This window comes from Lithobates pipiens, unplaced genomic scaffold (genome assembly GCF_037356315.1).
Source record: "Lithobates pipiens isolate NorthernLeopardFrog02 unplaced genomic scaffold, aLitPip1_a1.2 Scaffold_13, whole genome shotgun sequence".
Taxonomy (NCBI): domain Eukaryota; kingdom Metazoa; phylum Chordata; class Amphibia; order Anura; family Ranidae; genus Lithobates; species Lithobates pipiens.
In genome coordinates this window covers 380293625-380316957 of record NW_027507718.1, presented here as the reverse complement: position 1 = coordinate 380316957, position 23333 = coordinate 380293625, and the positions used below count along the sequence as shown (strand labels likewise).

At 38.0% G+C, this 23333-nt stretch overlaps 1 protein-coding gene across 13 annotated transcripts in view; it reads right to left on the bottom strand.

Moving 5' to 3' along the window:
- TENM3 (teneurin transmembrane protein 3) overlaps positions 1 to 15000 on the bottom strand; it is a 1601892-nt gene extending 1586892 nt beyond the window's left edge. For 3 of the 13 annotated variants that reach the window (XM_077477263.1, XM_077477264.1, XM_077477253.1), the window contains exon 1: positions 14568 to 15000. The gene's annotated coding sequence lies outside the window, so the exon portion shown is untranslated. The remainder of the gene's footprint in view (positions 1 to 14567) is intronic. The other 10 variants (XM_077477255.1, XM_077477254.1, XM_077477260.1 and 7 more) reach the window with 7 other exon arrangements.
- Between the last annotated feature and the right edge of the window lie 8333 nt (positions 15001 to 23333).

The following is a 23333-nucleotide window of genomic DNA, read 5'->3' as shown; positions in this document are numbered from 1 at the left end:
CAAATCTGCCAACTTTACTTGGAGATGTAGAAAAGTCAGTTCATACATAGCATAAGTCAATATGCGATGTATGAAAGTTAACTTCCTTAGGTTATAGTAATATTTGCTGGCCTTCACCTTAGAAAGAACTGAACGTTGCCATTCAGCCTTGGTACTTACTTGTTAAGCAATGGGAAGGTGAAATTACATTTCAATTACAATCTTAGTTTCTAACAGCTTTTATTGTAATGATGATGTTGTACAGAAGTTTACCTGGCCATACAAAGTATTTTTTATGCAATAAAAGATCCAACATAATTGTTGGGGCTCTTAGTTCAAACCCAACTGGAATTAATTTCCTCAAGAGCACTATTTTGCGAAATAGACCTTGCAGAACCTTATAGTCACCTTCATAGAACAAAACAACAATTGAGGGAGTTCAGCACTTCAAGCAAAGCCTTAGTATAGGCCAACTTTTACCACCACTCATAATTAACTGCAGCCAAGTGTGGATTGAGCCTTCTTACTTCTCAACATACATAGAGTCTGTTGAATGAGGTAGTGCTGTGGTATTCCATTTGCATGCATAAGGCAAAAATCCTATTTATATATTATATTATCTATATATCATATTTATTGCATTCATCTTAGCAACTTCCTACTTTTAAGGCCAAACACGCTTACTGCAATCCTTGCTTTTTTAGTCCTAGATGATAGTAAGAGCCAATTTAGTAAAAAATAAAAAATAAAAATGAATTTCATAAATAATCACTAAAATTGTCTTTGATTAAAAACTACATACATGCGTATTTGTGTCTAAGGTAAAAACACATTTTCAAATTGGACAGGAATCAAAAAGAGCAAGGGAAAGGTGAATTCAGCTTTAGTGAAGCACAGCATGGCACTATCTGGTCTATTTGTTTATTGCTAAGAGTGCATCAGGAGGGTGCAGCTGACTCTTTGAAGAAATCAGTGTTCAATGTATGTAGGACACATCAAAGAGTATTTGCAAATGCTACAAACAAAATATTAAACATGGTTTATTAGTGAGGTACATGAGTTTATAATTGTTTGCATCAGTCCAAAGAAAACAAAATAGGTAAAATGTTCAAGTTGCTGAAGCCTTTTACAAAAGCTGTACTTTGGTTTTCTAACTCACATGTAGAGTATAGTAGTGTCCCAGTGCATAATACTAATGTGGGTGTAAGGGTATAATCTAATCTTGTTAATCACGTTTTTAAAAATATAACTCGGTTAGGTGGAAAATTAAAAACTAACTGTTCTCTTAAGTTGATTTAATGTTTGATGTCAACTTTTTTATATGAAGTGCAACTCACACCCTTAACTGCTTGCCGACCAGCTGCTGTCATTATACTGCGGGAGGTCAGCTTTCCTGCGCAAACCACCATAGGTGTATACATCCGTCTCCTTTACACAGGAGATAGCAGGAACGCGCTTGCCACAGGAGCGTGCCCGCAGGTCCAGTGGACTCGATGTTCACCAGCCACCTGCGATCATGGTGTACAGGGACAGAATGGGGAACTGCCTTTGTAAACAAGGCAATTCTCCATTCTGCCATATAACATGTCAGAGATCTTCTGTTCCCAATGGTCGGGAACAGCGATCTCTGTCATGTCTCTGGTAGCCCATCTCCCCATACAGTTAGAACACACCCAGGGAACACACTTAACCCCTTGATCGCCCTTAGTGTTAACCCCTTTCCTGCCAATGTCATTTTTACATTGATCAGTGGATTTTTGTAGTACTGATCAATGTAATAATGTCACTGGTCCCCAAAAAGTGTAATTAAGGCATCAGATTTGTCTGCCACAATGTCACAATGCCACTAAAAATGGCAGATTGCTGCCATTACCAGTAAAAACAATAAAAAAAAAAAAAGTTCCTTAATCTATTCCATAGTTTGTAGACACGATAACTTTTGTACAAACCAATCAATATACGCCTCTTGAGTTTTTTTTTTACCAAAAATATGTGGAAGAATACATATGAGACTAAAATGATGAATACATTATTTATTTTTTTTGGATATGTATTATAGCACAAAGTAACACAATTGTCAGTAATTTTTTGTTTATAGTGCAGAAAATAAAAACTGCAGAGGTGATCAAATACCACCAATATTTGTGGGAATAAAATGACTTTTTTGTTTGGTTACAGCGTCACACGAGCAATTGTCAGTTAAAGGAATGCAGTGCTGTATCACAAAAAATGGCCTTTAATGGTCATTAAGGGGGCAAATCCTTTCGGGGCTGAAGTGGTTAAGTAACTCAAGTGACATTGCTCAGGTGATACCCTGAAAACTCATTAACTGTAGAAGAAGACACTGCAAGCCTCTTTGCCGATTCTCAAAATATGGTAGATAGAGCAGTATTACTTCAATTAGTGTATTTGTGGATATTAGGCATATTACACGTGCCACCAATAATTTAAATACATCTAAATAAAATTTGGAGAGGAATTGTATAGTACTGATTCACATATAGTCAAAACAGGGTGATCTAAGATGGATCTGTACTCTAGCGGCTATGACATTTAAAAAAAAAGACACTTAAAATATAATAAACAAAGCATGTATCCCTATCTACAGCGTGAGGAAATTTAGGTTAAAGGTAAAGTTTTAATTTTTTATTTTATTTTTGTATGAAGATATAAATATGCATAAACAACATGAGTACAACATAAAACTATTCCCACTTCACAAATCCTAAAGCAGTAACTAAATAACAGGACATGCCTATGTCATTGTGATCAAAGTAAAATATATATTTGGTTGGTAGAAAAAGAGCTAATTACAACAATTTTAAATTTTAAGGACTGTCACCCTCATTAATTATTCTCATAAGTCATATGTTACCCCACAGTCACCGATCAGATTAAAACTTTCTCCAACTCGTATTTCTGCATGTGATTTTTGGCTTTGGGGCAACACAGAAAAGGTATTACTTAAGACAAATGCTAAATGTGGCTGAGTGTGAAGAACTAGGCTTAACGTTTGCTTGAACTGGCATTTAGCACTTAACTCATCACTGCAAAGATTTTACCCTGGAAAATTACATTTATAGTCTTTTTAAATGTTATTGAGCTGCACATGTTATTGACTGTTTTGCTTTCACCAACAATGTACAAGCTCTTGGAAAACACTTTGCTGCTTTTCAGCAACAGAAAACCAGCCTGATGCACAATAGACAAAGTAAGGTTGAAGACGATGGGAGCATTTATCGATGCATGGATCATCTTATTTGCCGCGTGTAAAAAAAAGCATTATTTTAATCATCATTATAGATCTCATGGGTGCGCTTTTATATGGTGATGTGGGCCATTATTATCCATTGCTCACTCAGTGGCAGCTCTAGAGACTATTGGACAACTGGAGATCAACTATTGTAGTCTGAGCATGATAAGCAATTTAAACTCTAACTGAGCCCACTTCTTCAACAATTGATTTCAATACACAGGATGCACCACATAAAAAAAAAGGTCATAGCTCAATATGGTGGCAAACAACTTGTGTATTGAGTGCAGTTTGGTTCAAATTGCTAAAAACATATAGTAAATGTAAAACTAAAAACTAGTTACCTAAACTTTGAAATGTGAGAGGGCATTTATTTAGGAAGCTACATATCAGTTTTCCGCAAATAAAACTACACAACCCTAGCAGTTGGTGATGGTGTTTTTCTGGAAATATCTATTTACCCACCACATAAATACACATTAGTGGACACAATTTTGTGTCATTTGCAAGTGTAGAAATGAATTAAAGAATTATTGCAAGCCGTCAATGTGCCTCAAAAGAAGAAGACATTTTAATTATGGTTAGCAATGATGCTATGGGTTCTTCCCAATATGTATCACTAACTAGGCTATAGTGACATTAGCTGAATCCAGTTCTAATTGGTCACAGTGAATTTAAATGACATTGTTGACAATAGGCAGATAGCATGATTCTGCTGGGACCAGGTGTATGATAATCTGTCTGAACCTACTTCTATATCAGTCCCTCTAAAGTCCCACACAAGAGACTGCCCACTGAGAGGCGCACTATCTCTGTTGTGAATACCTATGCATAGAGAACAGCAAAAAGTATTGCCAGTTGACTCAAACTGTTCAATAAATGCCTGTTCTTTTGAAATCTAGAACAGACTCTTATATCCAGCTGTGCAGAATACACGTTTGAAGTGGAGATAATTAAACACTCCTCTTTTTTTCTTTTTTTTTTTGGTGTAGGTTGGAAAAGAGAAGCTTCACCGAGTTTTGAAGAGGGAATTCAGATTTATCTAATCCTACTGACGCCTGTCCTGAGTATAGTGAAATATCTGAAAGGATGAGACTAGCGTGTAATATTATTCAATTTTAACACCGATCTGGCATAGTTAGCTTCTGTATGGAGAATACATAGAATATAATATCAATATAAAGCAGATAGATTAAACAGAAAAATATGTGAAAATTAAGATATTTCAGATTATGTTTTTACCTTTGTCCTGCAAGCATATATGTTTCAATGTCATAACAATGCATCTATATATATATATATATATATATATATATATATATACACACACACACATACTGTGAATAAAATGAAGTTCACAGTATAGCTTAAATTAAACAACTAGACAAATGCCACTTCTACAGTGGAAACAGTTCTATTTAGTTTAGCCAAGACCAGTGCACGCAGCCTCCCAAACAACCAACCAAAAATCACCTTTCATAGTCCCAAGTGTCAAGAACACAGATTCCTATGGGTTACTGCTTTGTCTTAATAAACAAGTATGAGTTTCTAATGGGCGGTATGCAATCATCAATAAAAGTAAGTCATTCATTAACACAGCTGCATATGATATAAGTAACTTTCATAAAGTTAAATTGTTAAATTGTTAAATTGAAGAGCGATCAGAAAAGTTCTCTATTTTTTTTCTTTTTAAATCTATCCTCACAAACTCATAGTGACGAGCTTAGCTTAACATTGTACTTTCTTCACCTTCCCTGTAAATCAGGTCAAACAAAGGCAAAATCACAAGAGACTGGACAGATTCATGAGATTCACTTCAGTGCATTCCACATCCCAGTATAATGTCTTGTTCACACTATGTACTGTTCACTTTAAAGAGAGTCAATGTGCCTCCATCGCTGTCTCTCAAAGTAGGGAAATCCTCCTGCTGTCCAGTTATGCTCCACTAGCTCCTGAATATGCACCTAGTTTGCCTTTATTTCAAAGGCATACTTTAGGGCAGGATGAAGACCTTGAATATATTATGTATACCCCATTGCATCTGCATTTCAATGTATTTTCCAGAATACTGTTCCATAGAAATATACAGCATGTGTGTTTGCATGTGCGCTTTTCTGTGTACACTAATATTATTATTATATAAATACTAACAGGCATATTGCTCCCATCATTATTACTGATTTGTTTTCTATCATCATCTCCAATAGTGCTGTACAAAGTAAGGGCAACAAAGGCTATAACAGTGACATATTATACATACACAAAAGATGATATACTAGCATACAAACAAGAAGCCTAGACATTGATTTCAAATACCAAACCCGGGAAATATATATATATATATATATATATATATATATATATATATATATATATATATATATATATCTTTATATATCTACAAAAATATAACAAGGTACAGTCTGCAAAAAGCAAACAGTCCACCAAACACATTTATAACTCATATACTCAAAGCCAATCTGTTGCAAGTTCACTTAGCACTTAAAGGCTTAAGTTCCCGAGCCATTTGCAGAATTGTGTTAATAGAGTAATGCTATACAAACACATAATTGATCGTGCAACCTAAGCTATTGACGAGTTGAATGATAAAATCAGCAGTGGATTATGTGAAAATATTCATTCAGAAAACCCAAAAAAAAAAACAGTAAGAAAAAAAAAAAACACACAGAGGCATACCAAAGAAGGGAGTCAGAGAGCACCTGCCAGCCTTCTCTCTTCTGCTATTGCTGTGCTTCTGTTCATGAATAAAGGAAGTGGTTGAGGAGGATGGATCGGGCAAACTACAGAGATACTCAGGGGCTACTGAAACAAGACGCTCAGGCGAAACAACAGATAGGTGATGTGCTGCCAAGCATATGTAAAAAGAAAACGCAACTTAACTCTTTCACAGCTGGCCAAGGACCTTGCTTACAAAAAAAAAATGTTCCATTTCACCAGGGAGATAAGAAATTCAGATAACTATTATGGCCTGCTTGAGCTATGGGGTTATAATAAAAGTCTGCTATGGTGTACAATAAATATGGTACATTACATTTCTGTGCCAGGTCCAATATACAGTATTAACAACAACAATACAAAGAATGCTATAACTATAAGTAAACTAATGATATATGTTTCCAGAATATACAATACTCTACGTATGATCTAAGTATTGCTAATTGTTACTGTGACATTATCTACGTCTCATTCAATGCTGTAAAATCATTCAATGAATCTAATAAAACAAAACAAGTGAACATACAAGTGGATCTAATACAATGTATATGTCAAAACAAATTTATGGGCAAAAAGCACAAAAAGCAGATGCACTCCATGGGATTTACTTCAAATACACATAAATGCACACTATATATATATATATATATATATATTAAATTATATAACATCATATATATATATATATATATATATATATATACATATACATATATATATATATATATATATATATATATATATATATATATATATATATATATATATATATATACATATACATATATATATACATATACATATACATATATATATATATATATACATACATATATATATATATATATATATATATACACATATATATACATACATATATATATATATATATATATAGTGTGTGCATTTATGTGTATATGAAGTAAATCCCATGGAGTGCATCAGCTTTTTCCCACACATTTATTTTGACATATACAAATATTCTATGTATGTGTGTGTATATATATATATATATATATATATATATATATATATATATATATATATATATATATATACACACACACAAACACACACACACAGACGCACACCCAAATGAATTAGGGAAAGGTAAGCAAGGATAGCCCTGTCCAAAAGAACCTACAATTGAAAGTTCATGCATCAAAGGCTTGCTTTCCCCTCTATACAAATCTCTCTGTGACTGTTACTCTCTTGAACCATTTGTTAAAGTCACAAAATTTGGCACAAAGCACATCATTTTGAATTTTATGTTTAATTTGTTTCCAATATATTGATCAAATGACCTAGGAAAAATCTAATAAGTTTATTGTGTAATTAAAGTTTTGGGCAGGGCAGAAAAGATAAAGTAGTTTCATATAGAGTGAAATCAATTCAAGGCAGGGTATAATGATTAATTGAATGTTGCTAGTACATTAAATAGCACACTGACAGAGATGTTATAAATGTCCATGGACTTCATGTGCGAGTCTGGGACAGCATGATCTAATAATTGACAGTGCTATTAAGGCATTATCACTCCTAAAGGATATTTTTCAAAATTCGATATACCACAAGTATCACATAACTGGGAATGACATATCTCTCTTTTGTACTTTTCCATGCAGACAATGAATCACCATCTTGTGCTATATTTTGCCATCCATTGTCAGACAGCGCTTTTAATATTCCTCACTTACGCTCCAAATTTATACATTGCAACAACACTTCTGACCTTAAAGCGCAACATATGCAGTGTGATCAAGTGTGTGGGTATATCTACGTATATATATATACACACACACACAGAGAACAGAAAAAAGTGTATTGGGATATTGTAACGGTGTACATGCATATGCATAGACATATGGTATATGCATTCAGATACATATATATGTACTTGCATAGATATACATGTTTAGATAAAATCTCTCTCTCTCTAAATATATACACATACGCACTTATATGCACATGTGCTGCCAACCTACTGGTAAGCAGAGCAACCTTCAAGAGGTCAATGCAGCCTCCTGCACCTATGCTCTGTAGTCAGGTAAGGAGTGCTTCTCAAGCTTTGTACATTGCTATTTGGCACAAGTGCTTACATAAAAATAATCTATACAAAGCATGCTAACACTGCCCGCAAGTTAATGAAAATAACTGTAAAGGAACAGTCAATGACTGCCAAAATATCAACAATAAAGGTAAAATGTGAAGCAAAAAAAAAAAAATATATATATATATATATATATATATATATATATATATATATATATATATATATATAAATTTAGGTAATAAAACTGGTAGTGTTGATTTTTGGGAGGGAGCTGGTAGAGAACATTTCCCTTTTTAAGGTGTTTAAGAAATATCTATATTTATGAAATAATTACATACTAGCAAAACAAGCACCATCTATTCAAATAAAATAAAGCACTTTTTTGTAAGTATATATATATATATATATATATATATATATATATATATATATATATATAATACCCAGAATATTTTTTCTACAGCTTTCATTCAAAACAGCTTATAAAGATCCATAGTAAACATTATAATAGAAGTATTTAATAAATTCAGTAATTTAGCATAAGATTCTACTTAGGTGCCTTCATAGGACCAATATAGTGTTTCAGTGGGCAAAACACATGCAAATGCAAGTTAAAAGGCTAAATGAAATACTGCACAGTCAGTTCATAAAGAAAAAGAACACGCAAAGTATAATTTTATTGTTCTACTAAAAAGGACAGTCCAAGATGACATTTTTCTAGCATATGATAAGTTCATAGCTATTAAAAAGCTTTTTTGTAAACTGTGGGGCTTTCAGTCTGCTGTGAAATAATGCAAGGCGATTACTGCTACCCACATATAGTAAGATTGCTTGATCAAATCATCTTCTGATTTTGTTTTGTTTTGCTCTATTTTGGCAACCAAGAGAGATATTCGTATCCTGAAGCCAAAACTACCCATTGACTATGATGAATAAGAATGTCTTGGGCACGTGGCTAGATTAAAAGTATCACACTTCATATAGTAACCTTAATAAAAGAATAACACTATATTTCCTACTGCCAGTATTGCCTAGATCACTGGTACACTCCCACATGTAAACACAAAACATCAACTACAACACCAAGGCCACAATATTTGAATGACATGTAAAGAAGTCATACTCCAAAATAATGATAACATATCAACTAGCCTTATGCTCAAAATGATGGGCATAAAAAACAATCCAGATTCACATTAGTAGGTAGGACAAATGGTCTTTTTGACTTTGTTTGAAAGGGTTGGGGCAATTAGTCAAGGGGGAAAAAAAAAGAACAGTAAACAGAAAACCTAAATGCAACTATTTCACAAGTAAATAGAAGCACTTCTATATAAAGTATGTATACGTGCCATCGTTCATAGGTTTAGCTAATATACATGTTAAGACTTAAATAAAGGAACATGAGAACAAAGTAAAAATCTACACAGGAACCAATGAAAACAATTACTTGAAAAGCAATCTGTCTGAGCTTCCACCTAACAAGATGGAATGTTAGAACAGAGATTTGAATGCCTTTGTCTGAAAGTGCAGTTATTCCTTAAGTATGTGGCATTGACTATACATGCAAGATTTCCATAATAACAGTGTATTACTGCCTATTGATAATGAGTGGGAGGGCTTATATGATTGGTCACTAGGAGCCTAAACAGGGCTCAATATTTAATGTATACAAGCAAGCTAAAAGCAATAAAAGGGAGTAGAGGTTTCATTGCATTGCAATAGCTTTACTTCAAGAAAAGAGAGCAGAGATCACGCACTTAGTCTATGATCGTCAAGATTAAAAACAATATTTAATATTATCCACTCATTCTTAGAAAATATTTACACTGCCATAGCATACTATTATGAATAGATAAGAGCATTGGACCCATGGTCACACATGTTGAGAAGGTCTCTAAGACTATTTGTCAATCAGTCTGAATAGCTTATATAAAAAATATTAATTATGTTACTTCCCAGTATTTTTAAACTGGTATCCTAAAATAAACCTTTATCTCTTGAGATTTATTTCTTTTTTCTACATGGTTAGGTCGTAGAAAGGATTTGTTGATAATACTTATGACAACATTTGTCTTTCCTCTCAAAAGTTTAAACATTAATAACATCATTAATAAGATAACTATGCACATTCAGAGGTGAAATAGGGGAATATTGCCTTTCCCAGGAATGCTTCCTATGTGTGACAAATCAAAGTCTCCCATAAATGCAATTAGGTTCTGAAGCTTCCACAGAGAGCCTGAGAAGCCATAACGCTTATTTTCAAACAAATGGCATTTTCAAGATCGAGAAATATTGCTATCAATCACAAAGCAAGTTAATTCTCTATAATAAGGCAGGTTTGGATGCAGCCTGATCCATTGTGGAATGCTTGTATTTAAATTGATTACAAAGGCACTGGAAATGTATGCAGCCCTCCAAACCACTTCTATGCATTGTAACATTAATCTCAATTGTAAAGAGAGCTTCATAATGCCTGCTATGAAAAAGTAGGAAATAAATCAGACTTTATCAGGTGGATCAATTAATCATTTTTTTAAATATCAAGTGTATATTTTTTAAAGTGAAGCATGTTAACAAACAATTGATTGGAAGCTGCATGTTTTAACCGCTTAAATGTTGATAGGTCATACAAGGAAAGAGTAAAGTTTGGAACTACAGTAGAACAATAACTCAGCTTGGCATATAAATAGCAAAAGATTTATACAATTACGTAATCAATTAGGCATAATATAGTTAAAGCACATTCTCTACAATTAAAGTGGCTAAACATCGCTAACTTTATTTAAAGTGAAAAATAAAATACAGCATGAAATGTGACTTGGACAAAGATACGATCTTTCTGACTTATAAACTGTTAAGCTAAGAATGTATGTGAGTGTTCCTTAGGACAATAATTAATTTCTTGCTATATGCAAGAGATTAAATCAAATTCTATTTTTAATGTAAAAAATCTATATTTTACATAAAGTCGGGTTTTATTGCTATTGTCATGCATTAAATTATAGTAATTATTTTCAAATGATAGTTAAAGTTAAATATATCAGAAATATATCTATTGAAAAATGAGGATCGTTCATACAATATATCAGACAGTAAAGAAAAGAAAAAAGCAGCTTCAAGCTCCTATGAATAAAATGCATGACCCCTTCGGTACTTTCTTCTTCTTTTCTGACAAACGTGTGTTATTGAAACTTACAGTGTGAGCTTGACTCCTGGTCTCTGTATGATGCTTCCTAAGTTATTACTATGAGACATAATTACTCTGGCTCAGTGGGGCTTAGCAGAAGCACTAGCCTCAACTGGCTAAATGGATTAGATGTGTTAGACAAAGTTTTCCTTTTCTGTGAAAGCAACTAAATGTGATAAGAAAAAGCACTTGACAGAACAAGTAAAACTTATCCAAAAAAAAAAAAAAGTTTTGTGTTTTAGATGGGTTGTACTTAGTTATTGGATCTATGTGTTTAAAATCAACATAACATATATTCCATTGCATTGTAGTCCTTCAAATGTCACTCCTAAAAATAATTGAGTTCCTCATTCTTTAAATTTAGTAAAGTAGTGAAAAAATGGTACAAAGGCCTAAACCAATTGCACAGTGCTGAAGACTCTGTTTATTTATTTTATTGACGTTCATTCATTCTATATAAATTTAAGCAAAAGAGTACCCCTGCTGGCATTTATCATGCAGTAAATAGAAATAAAAGGGAAGTCTCAGCGTTTTTTTAATATAAAAAAGACCACCAGTTTTAGAATCATGAAACAAATACATAAGAACCACATGCAATGATATGAAGTGAGGGTTCTTTTATATAGTCTTGCTGTCTTATTTAATCAGATGGTGGAAAGAACAGTTGTGTAGAGCAACCAATCAGATTAGACTTTTCACCAGTTCAGAGCAGTCAGTAAAATAATACTGTATATGATCTCTAATTGGTAGCTATAGGATACTACTCTCGCCTGTCTTAGCAAAGGACCCATGAATTTTCAGATGACAAAAGAGTAAGTATCTGATGTCCATTGACCAAAGAGATGTAGTATAAAATATATTACTTTTTAAAGCTAGAGGATAGATTACTTCTGCTGTTATGTGGTAGATAAGAACAAGTGTACTCTAGTAATATCTGTACAAGCTAGGTTGAGGAATGTTGACTTTTACTCAGTGTTGTGGAGGATTGAAAACATACATTAATGTAATCAAAAAATAGTTCTTTTCAGAAGCAATAAGGATAAACGCGTTTAGAGTGACTTATAACATTTTAGTGCGAAAGCTCTGGCAAAGCTCATTTCAACTACTGTACCATTAAGCTATACTCTTCTAGTGGCCATTAAGGCACAAAAAGGAGCTCAAACAGAGAGCTTGAGAAATATTTTAATAAAGATATAAGGGGCAGCTTGAATTGCCATTAAGTTCCATTAACTTGTGCGTTACGGGATTGCTGTTCTATAAAATGGTAATTATATTGTCAGTAAGATTTCTATTCTACAACTGACTCTTTACCTGATTTATGGCAGTATTTTACTGAATTAGTGAGCGCTGACAAACTGCAATAACACTTTGAAAAAAGTTATCAAGCCTGTTTTATGACTTTAGACTAAACTACAGAACACACCAAGCAGAACTAGAACCATATTCCCATGCCAAGAATAAAAGACCACCCACTGAATTCTTTGACTGCTTCCAAATCTCTGGCATATGTTCCAAGTGCAAGTTAGAACAGAGACTGTGATCCACAGCTTTACAGGATGTCACTGTAGTCATTAAAGTGGGACAGCTGGCATTAGCACTGGTCACTTACTAGTCTAGTCTTCAAGGAGTAAGTTTAAGGTCAAGTGCTGGATAGGAGTTCTGCAGCATCAGGTCATGTGGAATGACCTAGAAGCAGATGTAACAATAAAAAAGTGGCCTTGGGTTATTTTTTAGTTTTCGAACTGAATGTTAAAAGTCATTTTAGAAAGAGGCTCAGATCCTCAGTGTTACAGGGATGCTACTGTAGTTATAATCATGGGACAGATGGCATTATCACTGGTCACTTACATTAGTCTAGGATTCAAGGAACAAGTGTTTAAGGTCAAGTGTGGTTTGGATGACTGCAGCTTGCTAAGGTCATGTGAATTGACCTAGAGCAGAGACATGATAGGGAAAAGTGGCCTTAGGTTATTTTTTAGTTCTGATGCTGATGTTAAAAGTACTTTAAGAACACAGGGGCTTAGAACCACAGAATTACAGGGATGCCACTGTAGTCATTATCATGGGACAGATAGCATTAGATATGCTCACTTACACTAGTCTGGGCTTCAAGCAATAAGTTTTGTATGGTCCTGTGCGAAGTAGCATGACTGCAGCTTGCATCAGGTAATTTGAAATGGCCTAGAAGCAGACAAAATAGGAAACATTGCCCTTGGATTTTCTAGTTTTCAAAGTAGATGTTAAGGTCCCTTTAGAACACTGAATGCATGTGTTTTTACTATAGCTTAGTAGTAGCATTCTCTCCTGTCCATCAATCGGTGATGCTAAGTGGTGGAGGACTATGTATAATAATACACAGAGCAGTGCTGATTGTTGTCCTGCCCATGTGACCAGCCTAATGGTATAGCTGTATATATCACATTTGTAAAAGAGCTGGCAGGTTAAGTCTGGCTGTATTAACACCGCATGTGCCTGAGACTGATTGATTTGTTCCCTTGTTCCGGAACAAAACCAAGTAAGACTTCCCTCTCCCACACCAACCTTCCTACTAGTGCTGTGTTGACAAAATAGTAGTTCTTTCTAAATCAGCGCTCTTTTACTGCAATTAACAGAAATCAAGCAGCGATGTCAGGGCTGCTTGCACAATAAAATCCCCCTTTGTCCTACATAGAAGGAAATGAACTTTCTGGCAAGAAAGCAGCAGCTGTGGTGATATTGACACATCTCTTCCCAGCAGGGTTAAGGTCGGGATGATCACATGCTGACATCCACTCCTTGCAGGCTCTTATTGACTAGAAAACCAGTTAGTCCCTAGTTTAACCCCTTCTCAGCTGTCACAGGCACAAGCCCTGATCATGTCCCACAGACCTGTGGATTAATATGAACACAGCTTTCTTTCTGAGCCTCACATGCTGCTTGCTAAGGGAGATTTGCTGAGTGTTAGTGTGTTAATCCTCCAGCATTGCACTCAGGATGAGGGCAGGTTACTGACTACCCAACAGGCACAATGAGGAGGCTACAGGTTTCTGTTTCTTCGTAAGAACTCCAAAACAGAAGGACCGCTCTCCCTCCTTTCTGTCTACAGAGACGGGTCATTTGGCATGGTTCCTGCCCTTTGCATTGCAAATGTCAGAAAGATCAATGGCACCATCTGTCCCTACAATCCACCCCTGAACACAGAGGATGAACTTAGAGAAGGATGCTTTCTGCCAGCACCCAAGATGATGACAGGTTCTCAATGCTCTATACTGTAAGCAGTAAACATGCCAATGACAGCAATGGTAATAATAATAAAAAAATAAATAGTCAAATATTCATCATAAAGACTGTACACTTCAAAAACTAAAGCATTGACGTACCTGCTGCTGTTACACTTTTTGCAGGTTACCCTCCTGGGATCCAAACCTGGAAAACATAACGCAAATTGTCGGTGTGCAGCGGAAGGTCAGTGGAAACGAGGGGTCGAATAGAGGGGGGCAACTTGTGCTCAGTTCCAGGCAGCCACCTATCCTGTAGCAGAGATGCCAGCAGCTTAGTCCACACTTGTTTCTTGGTCCTGTGAGTTTCTTCTTCAACTGTGGATCACACACACCCCCTTGTGCCGACCCTGCGCACTATCTCCCTAGGTCATGTGCTGCCAGGCACACTGGGCGATGCAGCAGAGTAACCGGGACAAGTTGTCCAGGCTGAGAGCAGCTCCAGCAGCCACTGCCAGGCACACACGTGAAGCAGCTGCTGCTTTTGCCTCTACCCAGGAGCCTACCACGCTCCTCCCCAGCACAGAGCAAGGGGGGAGACCAGCGTCCTCTAAACACCGCAGCCACCAGCCTGCATATTTATAATCTTCCTCCGTTGCTCAGCGGGAAGGCTACTTTCGTATGTCCTTATCAAAGAGGGAGGAAAATGTGTGCCTATATACATCTTTAAGGAAAAAAAAAGGACGCCTGCTTTTATTTGTGCTGCTGTTTGCAGGATTTCCCTACGGCTTGCCAATCCTTTCTCACTCCCCCTGTCTATGTCTGCTAATGCAAAGTACCGATGCTCCCATGCTGTGTCCAATCAGTGCATCTACTACTAGTGCAATGATTTAGGGGTCATCCATGAATAACACTTCACACTGATGAATGGCTCTTTGCAGCCTCCTGCCCTGATGAGGGTGTCTGCTCACTGCTGATTGCAAACACTAATGAACTTACAGCTTCATTAGCTGGGCTTTCTCGCCAGCGATATTGTGGTTTGAGCTGTGTGTGACTCCTGTAAATATTCTGAAAAATAGAACATTGTCCATTTTCACAAAGCACTTACACACACACTAACACACATACACCTTTCTTTCATCTCACAAAGAACCTGCGCTGCATTTTAGAAACCTAAGTACGTGTGACAGCAAACTGAGGATCTTAGTAATTTCTCAACAAATCAAACGTAAAAATTCAAAAGAAGCACAAGCTAGCAGTAGAAGCAGGCAATTAGCTGCGGTTTGTACTGTAAGCCTGCTCTCTACTGTACCAAAGAGGAAATAGTATTAAAAAAAAAAAAAATAAGACATTTTCTCTCCAGGGGAGGCTCCAATATGCTGCAGACCCATGGAAACTACAGTAATAGCCTAAGTCAGTTGACAAATCTCAGACAAACTGATAGAAAGGCATGCAGAAAAAAAAGAAGAGATTGTATCTCCGAGCAATAAAAACTGGTACCCATGCTAATGGCAATAATAGACGAGCATCCTGACATGGTTATGGAAGAGCACAAAGGAGCAAGAGTAACAGGCAAAATAAAGAGGTACACACCCAGTTTAAGTTTAATGGTCGCAATGTTTTGGCCATAGTATTTATGTAAAGGGGTAACACAAATTTTAAAACTAATAAAATAATCTATTTAAATTCTAGGTATAGCCTTAAAGTGATATAAATAAAATAAAAAAAAAACTGATTATGTATTCTTAAAGGGGAACTTCAGCCTGAACATAAATGTACATCAGCATGCCCATGTTTTGAGTAAGTCTTTGTCTGAAATGTGTTGGTTACTGCTTGATCCTGCCATGTAGCCACTAAAGAATTGTTGCAATGGATGTTACCGAGTAGCCAGCTTTATAGTACTGGAGGATAAATGTACTTCTTACTGCCTTCTTACCCTATCATATGGTTTTTGGGCTCCAATGCCTAAGTAAATATGATGCCCATCTTACCCCCCACATTTGTGCATGCATGGGTTTCCTGCAAATGCGTAAAGAAGGAGTGCTATAGGAGTCTCAAACCTTGCCATATCAGTGCATGAGCAGACTCCCCCCTCCCCTATGCAGACACAGAAATAGTGAAGGGCTCTGCTCAACCTTAGGGTCCATTTGACACACCTATGCATGTGCCAGAGTAACAAAGGTGCTGGCACCAGAGGGGGACAGAGTAAAAGCTAAAGGGGCATGACGTTCCTCTTTTAAGTGGTTCTAAAGGCAGAAGTTTTTTTTTTTAGCTTAATGCATTCTATGTATTAAGATACAAAAACCTTCTATGTGCTGCAGCTGCCCTAATACTTACCTGAGCCCCATCTCAATCCAGTGATTTTGCACAAGATCCTCGGCTGTCCGGGACTTTACCTCCTGATTGGCTGAGACACAGCAGCTGTGCCATTGGCTCCTGATGCTGTCAATCAAAGTCAGTGAGCCAATGAGGAAAGAGAGGGGGTGGGGCCGAGCCACAGCTCCATGTCTGAATGGACACACAGAGCAGCGGCTCAGCTCGGGTGCTCCCATAACAAGCTGCTTGCTGTGGGGGCACTTAGCAGGAGGGAGGGGCCAGGAAAATAAGGAGGGAGGAGCCCTGAGAAGAGGAGAATCTGGGCTGCTCTGTGTAAAACCACTGCACAGAGCAGGTAAGTATAACGTGTTTGTTATTTTTAAACCAAAAAAACAAGACTTTAATATCACTTTAACTCAGTACTTTCTGTTGCTCTCAACCGCCTCCAAATCTCCAGATACCTGTTTTTCTGTTGTGAACTGATTTCCGATTGAGGGGACTGCATTTATTCTCCATTCTACTACTATATGTAGGAACATAGCCACCCTCTCTTGCTTGCTCCCAAGATGGACTAGGGGCTACGGACTATGGGATTTCTCTTGTGTGTATAGAACATCGCATGCGACCGCAACTAACTTGCGCGCCGCATTCCAAACAAATGGAAGTGGGGGTTAAAAGGAGAGGTTTGAGAGTTTACAGAGGACATTACAAGATGTAAAACCTTTTTTATGGAAAATGTATTACAGGGCTATTAAGTAGTGGATGTGTGAGGATTATTTTTGAAGAATAAAGATATTGTTTAGTGTCACATTAAAGGCACATACATCATCAAATAACCAATTTAAACAAATTCAGTCATGATGTCCATCTAGACTAAACTGGATGGATGACAAAATCCTGTCATGAGCATAATAAAAAAAATATCAGTGTCCTGTTCAGGCGAGCTGGCTAAATGGGAAGAACAAGGATCTATTTTGGAAGCAGAGAGCACCAAAACAACACCAATGGTAAGCACAGTCCTAAAAAATCCAATAGCAAACTGCAAACAAAGACTAGAAAAGAGGGGAAGGAGAGAGTGCGCAACACCTGTTGGGCTATGCCTTGGGGTCCCCGCTTAGAGCTAGGGGCCCAGCCATTCTGATTCTGTCCTATTTCACAAACGTGCACAGGCTTTGAAAAGCTGAAGCACGTTCCTAAAACATGTAGGCCTGTAATGATGACAGCATATATTAATGATAATTAATGCTTGCATAGATATGATGCTACACAGCGCACACATTTTCTCATACACCATAACTCATGGACTAACAGCTTAGAGCATCATTTTGCTATATGTATCTCAGGATAGAACTTGCCTAAGGTCATACAATACAGTCTCACACTGAGTTCATGTACAGTACAACCAATGTCATTATTATTAACTCTCAGTCATTTCCAGTGGATGCAAGCTGGATGTTACGCCTCAAGACCTAAGTGTGGATAATGTCAGCGATTTAGACATTTGTATATTAGCTTGACATTTACTGTATGCTTCTTTTATTCAATACAGGACTAGATAATATTGGCATTATCAAGTAAAAGCTGGAATGTATTTGAAAAGATATTGTGTACGGTGTTCTTTTCTATGAGGCTATACATTCATAGAGATCTATTCTAACAAAATAATTCATCTTTTTTTATTAATTAAGAAAAATACATAATTAATGTGGATCTGACAAGGTTTGCAAGCGTCCCACAATAACTTTGCTGTAGAATTCACTGAAAATTATAATATTCTGGACCCACAATAGACAAACATTTAGGTTCCTCCAGCTTAAAGTGGTATTAAAGGTTCGGCTTAAAAAAAACAAGCAAAAAAACTTTTGTTATATTTGCCTGCTCTGTGCATTGGTTTTGCACAGAGCAGCCCCGATCCTCCTTTTCTTGGGACCCTTGCTGCTGCTCCTCCCCCTTGACCAGTGCCCTCAATAGCAAGTCACTTGCTATGGGGGTACTGCTGCATGCTCGGTCCCAAGCCCTACTCTATGCGTCCATAAGACACATGGAGCTGTGCCTCGACCCCGCCTCCGCGCTCTCTCCCTATTGGCTCACTTGATGTGATTGACAGCAGTAGGAGCCATTGGTTCCTGCTGCTGTCTCAGCCAATAAGGAGAGGGAGTCCTGGGACAGCCAAGGCTCCAGTGCACATCACTGGATCGAGAGGGGGGGGTCAGGTGAGTATTAGGGGGTCTGTGGAGGGAGCAGCACACTGAAGGTTTTTTACCTTCATGCATAGAATGCATAAAGGTAAAAAACCATCAGCCTTTACAACCACTTTAAAGTTGTGCCCTGCCTCTGTTCACTATGTTAAAGCCAGGGAGAGTGCCATGGTTGACTGATGAGGGGTTATTGGTGACACTGTAGCCTCTATTTAACCACTTCAATACCAGGCACTTAAACACCTTCCTGCCCAGACCAATTTTGAGCTTTCAGCGCTGTCACACTTTGAATGACAATTGCGCGGTCATGTTACACGGTACCCAAATGAAATTTGTATAATTTTTTTCCCACAAATAGAGCTTTCTTTTGGTGGTATTTGATCACCTCTACGGTTTTTATTTTTTGCGCTACAAATAAAAAAATACCGATTTTTTTTTTAACCACTTCCCGACCAGCGAACGACGATGTACGTCGACAGAATGGCACGGGCAGGCATATTGGCGTACAGGTACGTCCAATATTCAATGCTGCCCTGCCATCGGGAGCGCGCCGCAGGCGGCGCGCTCCGCGCTGGTCGGGGCCCCGTGAGTCCGGTCGCGGGACCCGCGGACTCGATCGCTGCGGGCATCCCCGCGATCGTCTCACGGAGCGGCCGAATGGAGGAAATGCCGTGTAAACAGCATTTTTCCATTCTGCCTAGCAACTAGTGACGCTGATCTCTGCTCCATGTGATTGGAGCAGAGATCAGTGTTCACTAAATGAAAGCCCAACCCCCCCACAGTTAGTAACACACCCCTAGGAACACTTAACCCCTACACTGCCACCCACTGGTTAACCCCTTCACTGCCAGTGTCATTTACACAGGAATCACTGCATTTATATAGCAGTGATTACTGTAAAAATGACAATGGTCCCAAAAATGTGTCAAAAATGTCCGATGGGTCCCCCACAATGTCGCAGTCACAATAAAAATCGCTGATCGCCGCCATTACTAGTAAAAAAAATTAATAAAAAATTATTAATAAAAATGCTATAAAACTATCCCTATTTTGTAAACGCTATAACTTTTGCGCAAACCAATCAATAATCGCTTATTGCGATTTTTTTTACCAAAAATATGTAGAAAAATACTTATCGGCCTAAACTGAGGGAAAAAATTTTTTTTTATATATTTTTGGGGGACATTTATTATAACAAAAAGTAAAAAATAATGCGTTTTTTTCAAAATTGTCGCTCTATTTTTGTTTATAGCGCAAAAAATAAAAACCTCAAATACCACCAAAAGAAAGCTCTATTTGTGGGAAAAAAAGGACGTCAATTTTGTTTGGGAACCACGTCACACGACCGCGCAATTGTCAGTTAAAGCGACGTAGTGCCGAATCGCAAAAAGTGGTCTGGTCTTTGACCAGCAAAATGGTCCGGTCTGCAAGTGGTTAAATATGTTTTTTTTGTTTCAGTTTCAAAACTTTGTAAATAAGTACGTTTTCTCCTTCACTGATGGGCACTGATGGGGCTACACTGATGGGCACTGATAAGGCGGCACTGATGGGCACCAATGATGTGGCACCAATGAAGTGGCACTGATGAGGTGGCATTGATGGACACTGATATGTGGTACTGATAGGTGGCACTGACGGCACTGACAGGCGGCACTGATGGGTGGCACTGATGGGCGACACGGATGGGCACTGATAGGTGGCCCAAATTGGCACTGATAGCTGGCACGGATTGGCATGGATGGGCGGCACAGATGGGCATGGATAGGTGGCACAGATGGGCATGGATAGGCAGCACAGATGGGCATGTGTGGGCACTGATAGGTGGCACGGATGGGCACTGATAGGCGGCACATGTGGGCACTGATAGGCGGCACAGGTGGGCACTCATAGGTGGCACAGGTGGGCACTCATAGGCGGCACAGGTGGGCACTCATAGGCGGCATTGTATTGTTATACTGTACTAATGGATGCCAATCAGTGCCAAACAATATTGCATGCCAATCAGTGATGCCCATTGTGGGCACTGATTGGTATCCATTATGGGCACTGATTGGCATCCATTGTGGCACTGAGTGGCATCCCTGGTGGTCTAGGGAGGATTACCTTTTGCTGGGCTTCCCTGGTGGTCTGGTGGCGTCCCTGGTGGTCCAGTGTGGGCATCCTCGGGGGGGCTGTGCTGATAATCAATCAGCACAGACCCCCCCTGTCAGAGGAGCAGCCGATCGGCTCTCCTCTACTCTCCTCTACTCGCGTCTGACAGACGCGAGTGAAGAAAAGCTGATCACTGGCTCTTCCTATTTACACTGTGATCAGCCGTGATTGGACACGGCTGATCACGTGGTAAAGAGTCTCCGTCGGAGAATCTTTACCGAGATCGTAGTTACCGGGTGTCAGACTGACACCCCGCAACAACGATTGCCGGCTCATAATCCTGATCACATCATATGACATCCGATCAGGATTACGCAACCACTTTGCCACCGTCAATTGCCTATAGGGCGGGTGGCAAGTGGTTAAAGTGGTTGTAAATCTTTCATTTTTAATTTCTTTAACAACAAACACATTATACTTACCTGCTCCGTGCAATGTTTTTTTTTTTCGCAGAGCAGCCCTGATCCTTCTTTTTTTGGGTCCCCCACCAGTCCGCACTGACCGTGATTGATAGCAGTGAGAGCCAATGGTTCCCACTGTTGCCTCTGTGCTTTTAAGGAGGAAGAGAGGAGAGAGTGCTGCTGCTTGTGCTTCTTCTTGAGCAATTCCTTTTTTGACTTGGCAGTATATTTTGGGTCATTGTCATGCTGGAAGACCCATCCATGACTCATCTTCAGTGTTCTGGCTGAGGGAAGAAGGTTCTCACCCAAGATTTTACAATACATGGCCCTGGTCATTGACCCCTCAATACGGCAAAGTCAGTTTGTACCTTTAGCAGAGAAACAGCCCCAAAATATCATGTTTTCACCTCTGTGCTTGACTGTTGGGATGGTGTTCTTAGGGTCATAGTCAGAATTTTTCTTCCTCCAAACATGGCAAGTCCCCCTCCTTAATTGGCATGTACAGTCATGTCAATGAACATCTAAATGATTCAAAGAAGGATTGGAATAAAGTGCTGTGGTCAGATGAGACCAAAATGGAGATCTTTGGTATTAACTCGACTTGCTGTGTTTGAATTTTGCATTAAGGGGTCAATGGACAGGACCATGTATTGTAAAATATTGGATGAGAACCTTCTCTAAGCCAGAACACTGAAGATGGATCATAAATGGGTCTTCCAACATGGCAATGACCCAAAATAGAGCACCAAGGCAACAAAAGAGTGGCTCAAGAAGGAGCACATTAAGGTCACGGAGTGGCCAAGCCAGACCTTAATCCTATAGACATTTTACGGAGGGAGCTGAAAATTTGAGTTGCCAAGCGACAGCCAAGAAACCTTAAAGATTTTGAGAAAATCTGTAAAAAAAAGTGGACCCAAATCCCTCTTGAGATGTGTGCAAACCTGGTCATCAACTACAAGAAATGTCTTACCTCTTTGCTTGCTAACAAGGGTTTCTCCACCAAGTACTAAGTCATGTTTTGCTTGGGGATCAAATACTTATTTCACTCACTGAACTGCAACTTAATTTAGCATTTGTTGTATGTGTTTTTTTCTAGCTTTTTGGTTGATATTTTGTCTCTATCATTTAAAATACACCTATGATAAAAATATAGACTCTTCATTTCTTTGTATATGGGCAAACTTACAAAATCCACAGGGAATCAAATACTTTTTTCCCCACTGTATATATATATATATATATATATATATATATATATATCTAAAAATAAAATGTGTGTGTGTGTGTGTGGGGGGGGGGGGGGGGGGAGGGGGGTGTACAGTACGTGTGAATTTATTAGCCCTACTTTTATTTTAGTTAGGACAAAACATGTAAAATAACCCTTTTTTGGTGAAAGAAGTCATCCGATAGCTTTCTACACTAGTCTGGTCACTCTTACTTTGATCAGTCTGATGTAGAAGTAATTGGATATAAAATGAATTGATATGTGAAGACATTTATCCTGGATTGTAGCATAGCTTTGCCGAATGTGCCAGAATGTACCAGCACTCTCTCGATGCTGGGAACAGGCAGAAGAGGAATAATTATGGTCACTGCTGTATGTGTGCTTATACATACATGTAAAATAAGATCCTTTTTGGCATGATTTTCCAAAAAGCCCGCTTTTGGAGGACTTGCTTCAATCCTCTAAGCCCTTGTACACACGGTCGGAGATTCCGACGGAATGTGTCTGATCGGACCGTTTTGTCGGATAATCTGACTGTGTGTGGTCTACATCGGACTGTTTCCATCGGAGTATGCGACAGACCAAGTTTTCCAACTTGTTGGTAAAATATTCCTGACAAAATGCTCCGATCGGACAT